This window comes from Alligator sinensis, unplaced genomic scaffold (genome assembly GCF_000455745.1).
Source record: "Alligator sinensis unplaced genomic scaffold, ASM45574v1 scaffold76_1, whole genome shotgun sequence".
Taxonomy (NCBI): domain Eukaryota; kingdom Metazoa; phylum Chordata; order Crocodylia; family Alligatoridae; genus Alligator; species Alligator sinensis.
The window spans coordinates 3483026-3493368 of NW_005841865.1; the positions used below are offsets into that span (position 1 = coordinate 3483026).

At 42.2% G+C, this 10343-nt stretch overlaps 1 protein-coding gene and 1 long non-coding RNA gene across 4 annotated transcripts in view; one reads left to right on the top strand and one right to left on the bottom strand.

Annotated features, from left to right (window-relative positions):
* EYA2 (EYA transcriptional coactivator and phosphatase 2) overlaps window positions 1-10343 on the top strand; it is a 149065-nt gene that overhangs the window by 81524 nt on the left and 57198 nt on the right. The gene's annotated exons all lie outside the window — the stretch shown is intronic.
* LOC112547963 overlaps window positions 5030-10343 on the bottom strand; it is a 42057-nt gene continuing 36743 nt past the window's right edge. The window contains exon 3 of the long non-coding RNA XR_003091751.1: window positions 5030-5241. This is a non-coding gene — a long non-coding RNA (uncharacterized LOC112547963). The remainder of the gene's footprint in view (window positions 5242-10343) is intronic.

Sequence of the window (10343 nt, forward strand, 5' to 3'; positions counted from 1 at the left end):
GGAAAGAGCTAGAGGAGAGTGAGCAGTTAAGGAGAAGAGTAGGGTAAAGAGAGTAGTGAAGTTAAAAAGAGGGTGGTTTGAGGAATGAGGAAAAGATGGCAAAAGGGGGGTGGATATGTGGGTGTAACAGTGAATTAGGCTAGAAAAGTAGAGCTCTTCAGTCTAACAAGATGGCAGAGCTGAAGGAAGAGGGAATGAATTTGTAGTGAGGGAGGTAAGTTTTCTCTTAAGATTTCCATCAAAAGCGCTTTGCAGCACGACTAAATGTTGAGGGAAAGCCAAGCTTGGAGATAGGAGAAAGAAGAATAAGAATCAAGAGCAGGGCATGAAAAGAACAGGCATGAGAATCAGATGATTTATCGTCAAGAAAGCTGAAGTCTGCCGGCATAATTGTGGGCAATGATGAGGTGAGGACAAGAGAGAAAGAGGAATCAAAATAAGACTGGAAAGCAAGGAGTTGGGTGAACTGTGAATGGTAGCAAAGTGGAAAGCTAGAAGAGAGGTGTTGGATGCAGGGCTGAGGTTAATTAGATTCATTATGGAATTTGGACAGCAACTGTTGAGAAAAGAAAGGAACATCCTGCTAGCTGGGCAAGACCAAGAAAAAAACATTTCAGCTGGAAGTTACTTCTACATTTTGAGACTTCTGCCCAAAATTTTAAAAGGTAGTCTTTTCCTTTCTGCAGGCCCAGTTTTAGGCATGTAATGAATGTGCTATAAGATTATGTACAACTTTAAAATTGAATTATTTTTTGGAAAAGAATATAGATTCTGTGTTGAAATCAAGGACTGTTCTCTTACAGAAATATGCAGAATATTATTCTGTGCATCTCAAAAATAAATATCTATTTTAGAATATTTTTAGAATATTTTATGTTCTTAATTTTTCTGTGCAGTATTGTGCCTCATTTGCCAATGGAAATCAGAAAAGCTGTTCCCTCAATATACAAATGGATATCAAGAATTAACCAGGAATTACAAGTCAATTTAGATGGAGAAACAAGGAAACATTTTCAAAAGAAGTTTGTGTCATTGGCTAGAAGCAGCTGATCTTCACAGTACTCTCTCAGTTTATAAAATCAAAGCTGCAAGATATAGCAAGAATCTGTTATTTCTTCTGTTTCCTTTTCATTACTTCAAAGATGCCTTTTCATGATCAGAGTAAATTATGGATATAAATAGTAGCTCATGGACTAATGTAAAAGAAAATCATGTCATTAGCTGTCCAGAGGATTATTTGGTCATGAAAAAGAGGAAGGCTCAGTAAAAGCTTGTCTGAAAATCTGGGGTTTACATGAGCCTAAATGCTGTGCTTGCCATATAGTATCTTGCAAAATAAATGCTTAGATAAATATGTGGTTTAAATATTTTAATGGAATGCTATGTTTAAATTCTGGGGGCCTTTTTAGAGGACTTAAAAATAAGGCAGTTCATAAAAAAAAAAAAAAAAAAAAGGAATCTAATACCACAGGCAAACGCTATTCTGCATTTGTGAAATCCTGGATGTGTGAAGTGCAAGTTGGCTCTTTCTCTTCAGCAGCTGTTAAATCTCTTCCCATAAGCAATAGTCTGGGTAGAGTTTGGGAGCCAGCCTCCAAGTTTCCAAGCTTCTGTCAGTTTATATTATACTCACCTTTTATTTTTTAAGGATAAGATTTGATTTTTAGTTGGAAAGGACCCATTAAAGTACTTATTTCCCCTCTCATCAGGACCTAGACAGCAAGTGATTAAAATCTTCTGATTACAAAGCAGTTCTGAATGCAGAAGACATTCTCATAGGACCTTCATCTGATTACAAGGAATCCTGACTGTATAAGTGATAGATAGTATAAGTGATAGATATTTAAAATGTAGACACAGGTAGAAATTTCCAAAGATTTAGGTTCAAAATGTAGCTAATTCATTAAATCAATGGAACAGAATTCTGAAGTGTCAATCTAACTTTATGCCAACATATATGCAGCTTAATTTTTTTTAAATCTGACAAATTTCTAAGACTAAAGTATCTTAAAAGAATTTTAAAGAATTTTTTACTGAGATTCCTTTCAATGAAGTGATCTTGTTGAGAATAATATATTCTTGTTGAGAATATGCATTACAGCCAAATATATGCATAGAACTGAAAGGAAACAATGTACCTTTAGTATTAATAAGTGTTTACGGTTCAGTTCCCCATCTCTAGAGGATAACAGAACTGTATATAGGTAATAAAAAGTCAGTCAGAAAAAGACCTATTTTTAAAATTTTATCTTTCAACATAATTTGATGCATAGAGGAAATATATTTGGTAGCAAAGAATGGAACACGTGTTTGAATCGGGTCACATCTGAAATTCACATGGGTAGGGCTGGGATATTGGGGACCATGACAGTGCAGAGTCAGGACTCGGGGCAGAGCAACAATCTGCTTCCCATGCATCCACCGTGATGGGTGCTGGTGCTGTGGGCAGGGGCATGTGGGGAGTGGATCATGGCTCTGGCCGGTGCCCCAGTCCCATGCTCTCCTCATCCCAAGATCCCGACCTCACCTACCTGTCCCACTCCCAGACACCGCTCCCCACTGCCTTTGCCTGTGGCCACACTCCATCCGCCCAGCCATGTGTGGGGCAGAGCCACTTAGGGAATTTTGGTGAACTGGTAAGGGCAGGGAGGAGCTAGTGCTGACCCAACCTGCAACAGCACACCAAAACTCCCTAAATGGCCCTCCAGTCTAAATAATTGCCCACCCCTGGAATTAAAGGCATCTAATAGCCCTACAAATGAAAGTCTCCTAACTGCCAAACAGGTACAGGATTCCCTCGTTCTATGCTGTACATGCATTCTTGGAAAACAGCGCATAACTCAAATTCACATAAAGGGAACCCACTTTATAATGTAACCAATAGGGATACGTTCCAAGACCTCGACTGTACTGACACCCAAACCCATTCCTGCCACTTGCAATACAAATTTTGGTACTCTCCAGCAGCAGACAGTGCACACAAGCATGGCGCTATTGTAATGGGAATGGCAACTACAGAAATACATGTCGCAGACAATGAGCAAGGAGCACAGATCCACACAGGAGACTATATTTTGCTGCTCATCACTCCCACAGTGTACCACACAAAGCAGCTGACTGTGTGCTTCCACCACACAGATCGCATAAGAGTGAATTTGCACATGCAGAACCCGCATAAAGCGAGGGAAACCTGTACCGTATAGATAGTAGCAAGCAATCTATACAGGTTTCATTCATGCTAACCAACAAGTGTCTCATGCCTGATTCCTCTTTTTTGTTTAACCACCACTAGGGTGAAAGAACTGTTTAATTTTTGGTCCCTCTGCGAAGACTTTAAGTAAAGCCCACTTTATTGAGAGGTTGTATGATGTGGGATTTCTCTGAAAGTAGCTAAGTTTTTGTTACAGCATTGTTTACCACTTTTTTTGATTTCCTCGTGATCTGTTTTTAAAGAAGGGGTAACTTGATTTTCCATGCTAGCTGTATTAGCAAACAACAAAGCTGATCAGAAGGAACTCTTTCCTAGAAAGAGCTTTTCCACAGCTAATCTCCAGACACCAAATGTGAGCAATCGAAAAGCATTCGAGCCATTAAAATTTCTAAGCGGCATATATACCTGTATGGGTGAGCAAACTGAAAGGAAGGTAAAAGCCAAACTTATTCAGCTGTCCTATTCATCAGGCTTTAAAAGCTATGCAGTGCATGAGAGCTGAGTAACAAATTAGGAGTCATAGAGCAAAGCATGAAAAGGAAAAGGCTTTGACAGAATTCAGAAGCGTTGCATTGTAAAATGGATCTTGAACACCTGCACGATGGTCCAGCAGACACAAGTCAGTCTAGTGGAGATGAAAGTCACCTAAAAGTTGAACAAAGCTGTCCTAGAGGTCTCCTGGGGATATTTAAATCAATGGTATAAATTAAGGAACAACACAGTGTGGTATTTGGTATTGCAGGATTCATTGCATTTCAAAAGGCACAATGTGCTTTAGCAGAAACTACTGTTGTGAAAAGCCATAGTGCTGTGATGCAAATCCAGACTTTCTCCATCCAGGTTATTATACGTGCTCTTCTCACTGGTAACCAATCCCTTCTAGATAGGAAAAACAGGCAGGCTCTTTGGTAGAAGAGATCATTATGTCTAATGGCAAAAAGTTGAATCATAAGTTGCAATGTACATATGGGGTGAGTTTGTCTTCTCCTTTCTTGTGTCAAATACTGTCAGAATACCTCCACAGCTGACAGCTGGGCAACATTTTATGGGGTTCCTTGCTCAATAAATGGAGGCAGATGTTGTAGAATTTGGAACCTTACAAGGCACTGGAGTATTGTTGGTGGGAGGTAGTTTTGATGAGTGCTTAACCTCTATCTAAAAAAGTAGCAGCTTGGAGAAGCAGTATTTACTACAGGAAACATTAGGTTGTCAGATAGCTAAAAGGCTGCAAAGAACTTTTTGAATGACTATGAGAGTCACCAGCCAGATGTTGGCCATATAGTAGATTAATGCAAATTCTATTGGGAGTTAAACTCATACTTTCCTTGCATCACTTGCCATCAGCATTGTTTCCTGAAGGAACAACAGCTTGTAAATGTAAAATGCTACATGTAAAAATGTGCATACCATATTGAGCAGGTTTATAAAACACCACAAATACCTACTGAACTCTGTAGGCTTTTATTTTATAACCTTAAGGGATGATCAAAAATGTTTTGAGATCTCTCTCGATCTCTCAAGCAGTTATGTGATTAATCTGGGCATTGGAGAGATCACTTTAGTTCATGACTCTCTTTATTTTTACACATATCCATAAGTTACTACTACTGTAGCATCAACTGCCCATTATAGACACCTGCCTTCATCCAGACTTTTTCCACCCATTGACTACTTCTGCCTGTTTCACGTACCATCTTTATAAACATGTCTATTCAGATGTGAAAGTCTGTGCTTCATTTATACAATGCACGTACTAATGGAATAAACCCTCTGTTGGTTTTAAATGTAGCAGCTTACCTGTAGCAGTGGCAGGGAATATCTCCTTTCTGTACCAACTGATCATGAGATTCAGGATCACACAACTCTTCTTCAGTGCTGGCTGTGGGATTGGTCTAAATTACCCAACAGGTCACTTGATTCTCCAGAAGCACAGACTCCCACAACAGTAAGGCACTGGCTCGTGAAGGTATTGAGAATAACTGTGGTCTCTCAGCCTGTGTGGCAAAACTTGTTTCTTCATCCTTACTTTTCTGAAAATGAGACAGAAGGGAGACAAAAACATGATTAGTTGAACGTGGATAGAAAAGACGGGAGAGAAGCTGATGTTTGTGAGGTTTATAACCTTTAGAATTTCTTAGGAATTCTAACAACATGATGAGTTCATTATGAGGAGTTTGTAATAAATCAAGCTTGGGCAATTTACAGTGGCCTTCTATTTAGGTAAGCTTTTGGCTGTAAGGAGGTATGCTATTAGTGTCAGGAGAGGTGAGTAGAGATGTTTTTTAATGGAAAAATCATATGAAAATAAATGCTGTTGTGGGTAGTTTTACAGACATAGACATGGAAAACACTACGGTGAATCAGGACTGCCTGTAATTTAATAGGGATGCAGTGCAGGGAACTGGGTTGCTAGTAGTCTTTTCAAAGATAAGCAGTCCACTGACAGTCTGTAATGAAGCCTTCTTGGAAAAGGGCACTCACAGTATTTCTACGCTGAGATTTAAGACCAGTGCTGAGGGTGGTTCTCAAACCAGTCAGAGCTATATGATCAGCCCCTCTCTATCTGTGTCTTGCACCCTATACTAAAGCCTGTTTTGTGAGTGGACTCCTTATAGGAACCAGACTGAAAATTACTTGTTTCTTGTATGCTTTGCTCTAATGTTGTGCAATAGAGACCGGAAGTAAGAGTTACAAGGGCTGGAAATAAGGAACAGGAAATTTGGGGAGTCCATGATGAGGGGAACCGCATATTGGCCTAAGTCTTCTGACCCCAAAACCAGTGAGCCCCACCCTGAGCCAGCCCTAGCTGTGCAATTTGGCAGAATCACCATCAGGATCGAATTGAGAAGTTTTCATTGCTGATAGACTGCACTGGCTCTGAGTATGGCCTTAACATTGACCCTAAATAGCTAGGGACCTACCAAATTTGCAATCGCATGATTTTTGCAGAAACCACAAATTTGGGCAGATTTCATTAAAAAATGGTGGGCTTCACAATTTTGGTGGGGTCGCTGCGAAGAAAACCAACCCCAGACCTCCCAAAAACAAAACCAAGCTGCAAGCATGGAAAAGGATGGGAAGCGTTGGAAATCCTGCAGTCCTGAAGTACGAGGGTGAGGGAGTGGAAAGGGAGAAGGGGGAGAAAGGGAACAAATTAGAGGCTGAGCCCCTGACATAGGCTCAGTCCAGGATCCAGTCTGGGACCAGGGAAGCAGGAGGGTTTTGGTGCCAGCTTTTAAAGCAGCCACAGGCATACTGGCACAGCATGCTACAGCTTGAGGAGAATTCTTCAGCATTACCACTGAGAAAAGAAATCCTCCAAGGTGGCCAAACACATTTCAGCACTGAACCATGTAAGAGAGTATACTGCAGGGACCTTGTGCACAGATGGAAGCAGACTGTTCTGTACTGCCTGCAATGCGACTCTGGATGTGTCAAGGAAAACCAGTATAGATCGATATTTAGTCCAAAGCGCATGAAACAAAAGGCTGTTGCAGAGACTGAAGGTCAGAGCAAGAAACAAGCAACCATGTCCTCACTTTTTTAAAAAGGACTACAGAAAGCTGCTTGGTAAGGTGAGAGGTGGCATTTTCCTTCATGGAGGCTTTTGCGGTGGCAAACATCCTGCTGGAGAAACTTGGTCACCTGAAGTTAAGGGACTACCTAAACTAAAATGTGGCAAATGCTGGTAGTTTTCCCTGTGCCTCCCTGCAGTGATTGCTTTGTATGTAGAGTCCACAAAGTCTGCATTGGCAGAGTATGGCTCTTTCTCCATTGCGGCTCATGAAGCCACCGACCCTCAAGATAACTACATGTTGCACATTTTCTGTGTACTGGGGAGCCAGACAGACAAGGACATGCCTGTGTTTCAAACAGAGCATGGTTCACATCATGTCTGATTTTTTTTTTTCTACTGTCTCAGACCATAGGGAAATTAATTGTGAGCTATGACTTATAATTTAACAAGATCTCAGCATTCCTGTTACAATGCCATGCTGTGTGAGGCTTTCTCTGATGTGCTCCAAGGGATGCTGCCCAGTGCAGTTCTTGTCACCTGCAATGAGCACATTCTGTCTTTAGTAAGTCATATCTGGTGCACACAGTTCCCCAATGTGGTTAGCCTTGTGTGGTTAACCAGCCGTTTGTGAGCAAGGAGCTGGAAATCACATCTAGCACGCAGTGCATGCTTAAACTTCACGATCTCTTAAGGTGAGTCGACATTCAAGATCAAGTGATGTTTGTGGCTGAAAATGCTACCTGGTTCATGGAGCTTCTAATGTGGCTTGAAGACCAGCAGGCTGTGATCCACCACACATGCAAACTGATGAGCTGGGTTGAAGACAGGGCATCACAAGAACTATCAGTTTGTCCTCATGAAAACCAGTGGAGACCAGAACTGTTCCCAGCAACAGATGTGAAGCTGAACCGGTACTACCCATCACTGTCACTGCAGTTCAGACAATCAACTGCCACCTTCCTTTGTGCTGTTTGCAGTTAAGACCACAACCAGTGCCTGCTCCAAGTTGTGACCCTCAGCTACTGAAATCAATCCCTGAATGGCAGAAAGAGCATAATAATGAATGTGCTGCTTATGTGAATTTTGTCAGAGTACTGGATGCCTGTGCTTGTGTCGAGAACACTGTCTGTGGCTGGTTTCTACATCTCTATGTCCTTGCAAAATGCTGCCTCACCATTCCAGCGAACTCAGTGGATGGACAAGTGTTCACCCACAGAGACAGAGAATGCTTCTCTGCAGCAACTGGGGCTGGATGCAGCATGCTAGCATTTAATAGCTAGCATGAATTGTCTGTCTCAAGGTTAGCATTCAGTTTTAGTAAACGCTGTTTTATAGTGTCCTTTAATATATAGTTGATATTAGTTAATAAAGTGTATAGAGTACCCACTATATTGGTTATAATTCATGTTGTATATAGCTTTATTTTAATAAGATATTTCAGTTTAGAGTTTAATTAAGTGCTTAGATTGCCTAATAATGGCATGTTTAATAATGTATCTCTTAATGGCACCCTGGCTTCCCCTGATTAAGCTCACAGAAGCCATTAAGGGAAATATTGTTAAGCAATTAAACCACAGATTTTGGGCCATCTGGCAATCTCAAGGGAGGGGAGACTGTTAGGGCCCCTCAGCCAATCAGAGGCAGAGTGGGGAGGTGGCCTGCCATGTTGAGCTTGCAAAAATGGTGGCCAGCCCCGGGATCTGCCCATAAAATCAGCCAGCCACCTCCTTAAGTTTGGTAGACCCCTATAAATAGCACTGTAGGTATACACCCAGTAACTTCTCAGAAGCCCCTGACACTTGGCTTTCCTTATTGGTTCTTATAAAGTGCTACTATGGAAGCTCTTACATTTTATAGTGAAATCTTGTGCAACTGTGTGTGGGGCAGTCTATGAAAAGTATATGCAAATAATTTGCATAGTTGCAAATTTGTATGTTTGTAAAATTACTGTAAAGTTCACCTTGAGGTTAATATGCCTTGTGCTGAAGAGCTGTGCAAGTGGGACCTAGCTACAGAGCAAGGGTCAAAAATAGACAGCTGGGATAGTGCTCAAGGTGGATGAGGATTTTAGTGGGTCAAGAGAACCTGGGCCTTTGTGGTGGTGCCTCTGGGGTTCCTGGAAGTTTGCTTCAGAGCACTTACACTCCAGATCCCTGTGCAAGCCTAACTGGAGGGAAAGCCAGATTTCTGAAGGTCTTAGGCTGGGGATAAGGACCAGCTCTGTGCCACTCATCCAGCCTGCAGGGCCAGGTGAGTTTAACACCCTTGCTCTGTAGGAACCAGCAGCATTACTAGGGTGATATGAATGGGACATCAGCCCCGGGCACCAGATTTGCCTCCTGGAAGTCTGTCATGGTGGGAGCAGCCCTGCTTGGCCATAGGAGCTGGGCAGAGCAGTGCCACACCATCAGTGTAGCTGGCAGGTGAGTGAAATGGTGCCCCCTCACCCCCTGGGGAACCTTTGCCAGAGCAGGCGTAGTTCTGCACCCAGTACGTACCAGGTGAGGGAGCAAATGGGGCTCTAGGGTCAGTTCCCAGGGAGCCAAACCACAATGTTGTTGCCACCTGAGTGGGGCTGATGTTGCTGCAGTGGTGGCAGCAGTAGCCCTAGAAGGTAAGTCTTCCTTTCCACTCACCTACACTTCTCCCCCACCTCCCCCGCCACCCCCACCCCATGTCCACAGTGGTCAGCATACCCCTCTGCCCCCTGTACTCAATGAGCTTGCTGACAGAAAGATTTTCAGTACGGTATATTTGAAGAGCTATTCTCTTCTAGCCCCAGATTGTTTTATTACCAGCTAAATGTTTTTAAGCTACCTGTGAATGAGCGCATTGTGACATTTAGCAACTGATTTGATTGAACACAGATGTGAGCTGCACTCCATATGGAGAGGATCCAAAGGGAGAAATCTTAGGCTGTATTTCTGATTTAAAAATGGGAGTTTGAATGCAAGCTGGATGACACTGACCTACCAAGATAGACAGATAAATGTCTCTTATTCACACATCCATAATACACCAAATATAGCCAGAAAGTGAGAGAGCAGCTCTGGAGATTAAGGAGAAGCAATAAAAAATATGCACCTAATTATTAGTGCCACACTGTTGTTGGATGATGATAATAGTCTTATTAGGAATGGCCAAGTATTTCTGCATTCAATACAATCTGGTTGTAGAACCTTTTGCTTCCCCCCACTCATGTAGCACTTCTAGCTATAAATAAATTAGTAACCCGGGGACTGAAGATTCAGGAAAAACATGAATGCTGATGATTTAATTAAATTGAATTGAAAGAGCCACCCAGATACCACGTGAAGAACTGCTGCAGTACAGAAGAAAACCCCCCACAAATCTCATACTGCTGGTTATGACGTATCACCCCTCCCTTGAACCTGTACGAAAAATCCTCAAAAAATTGCAACCCATACTAGACAGAGACCCTATTCTTAAAAAGATCTTCTCAGAGCCACCCATCCTAGCCTTCAAACAAGCACCGAACCTCGCCAACCTCATCACCAGAAGCAAACTTCCTCAAGCCCAGAACACACCAAAAGGATCCAGACCGTGCCATGACAAGAAATGCAAAACCTGCCAACACATCTCCACCACCCCCAC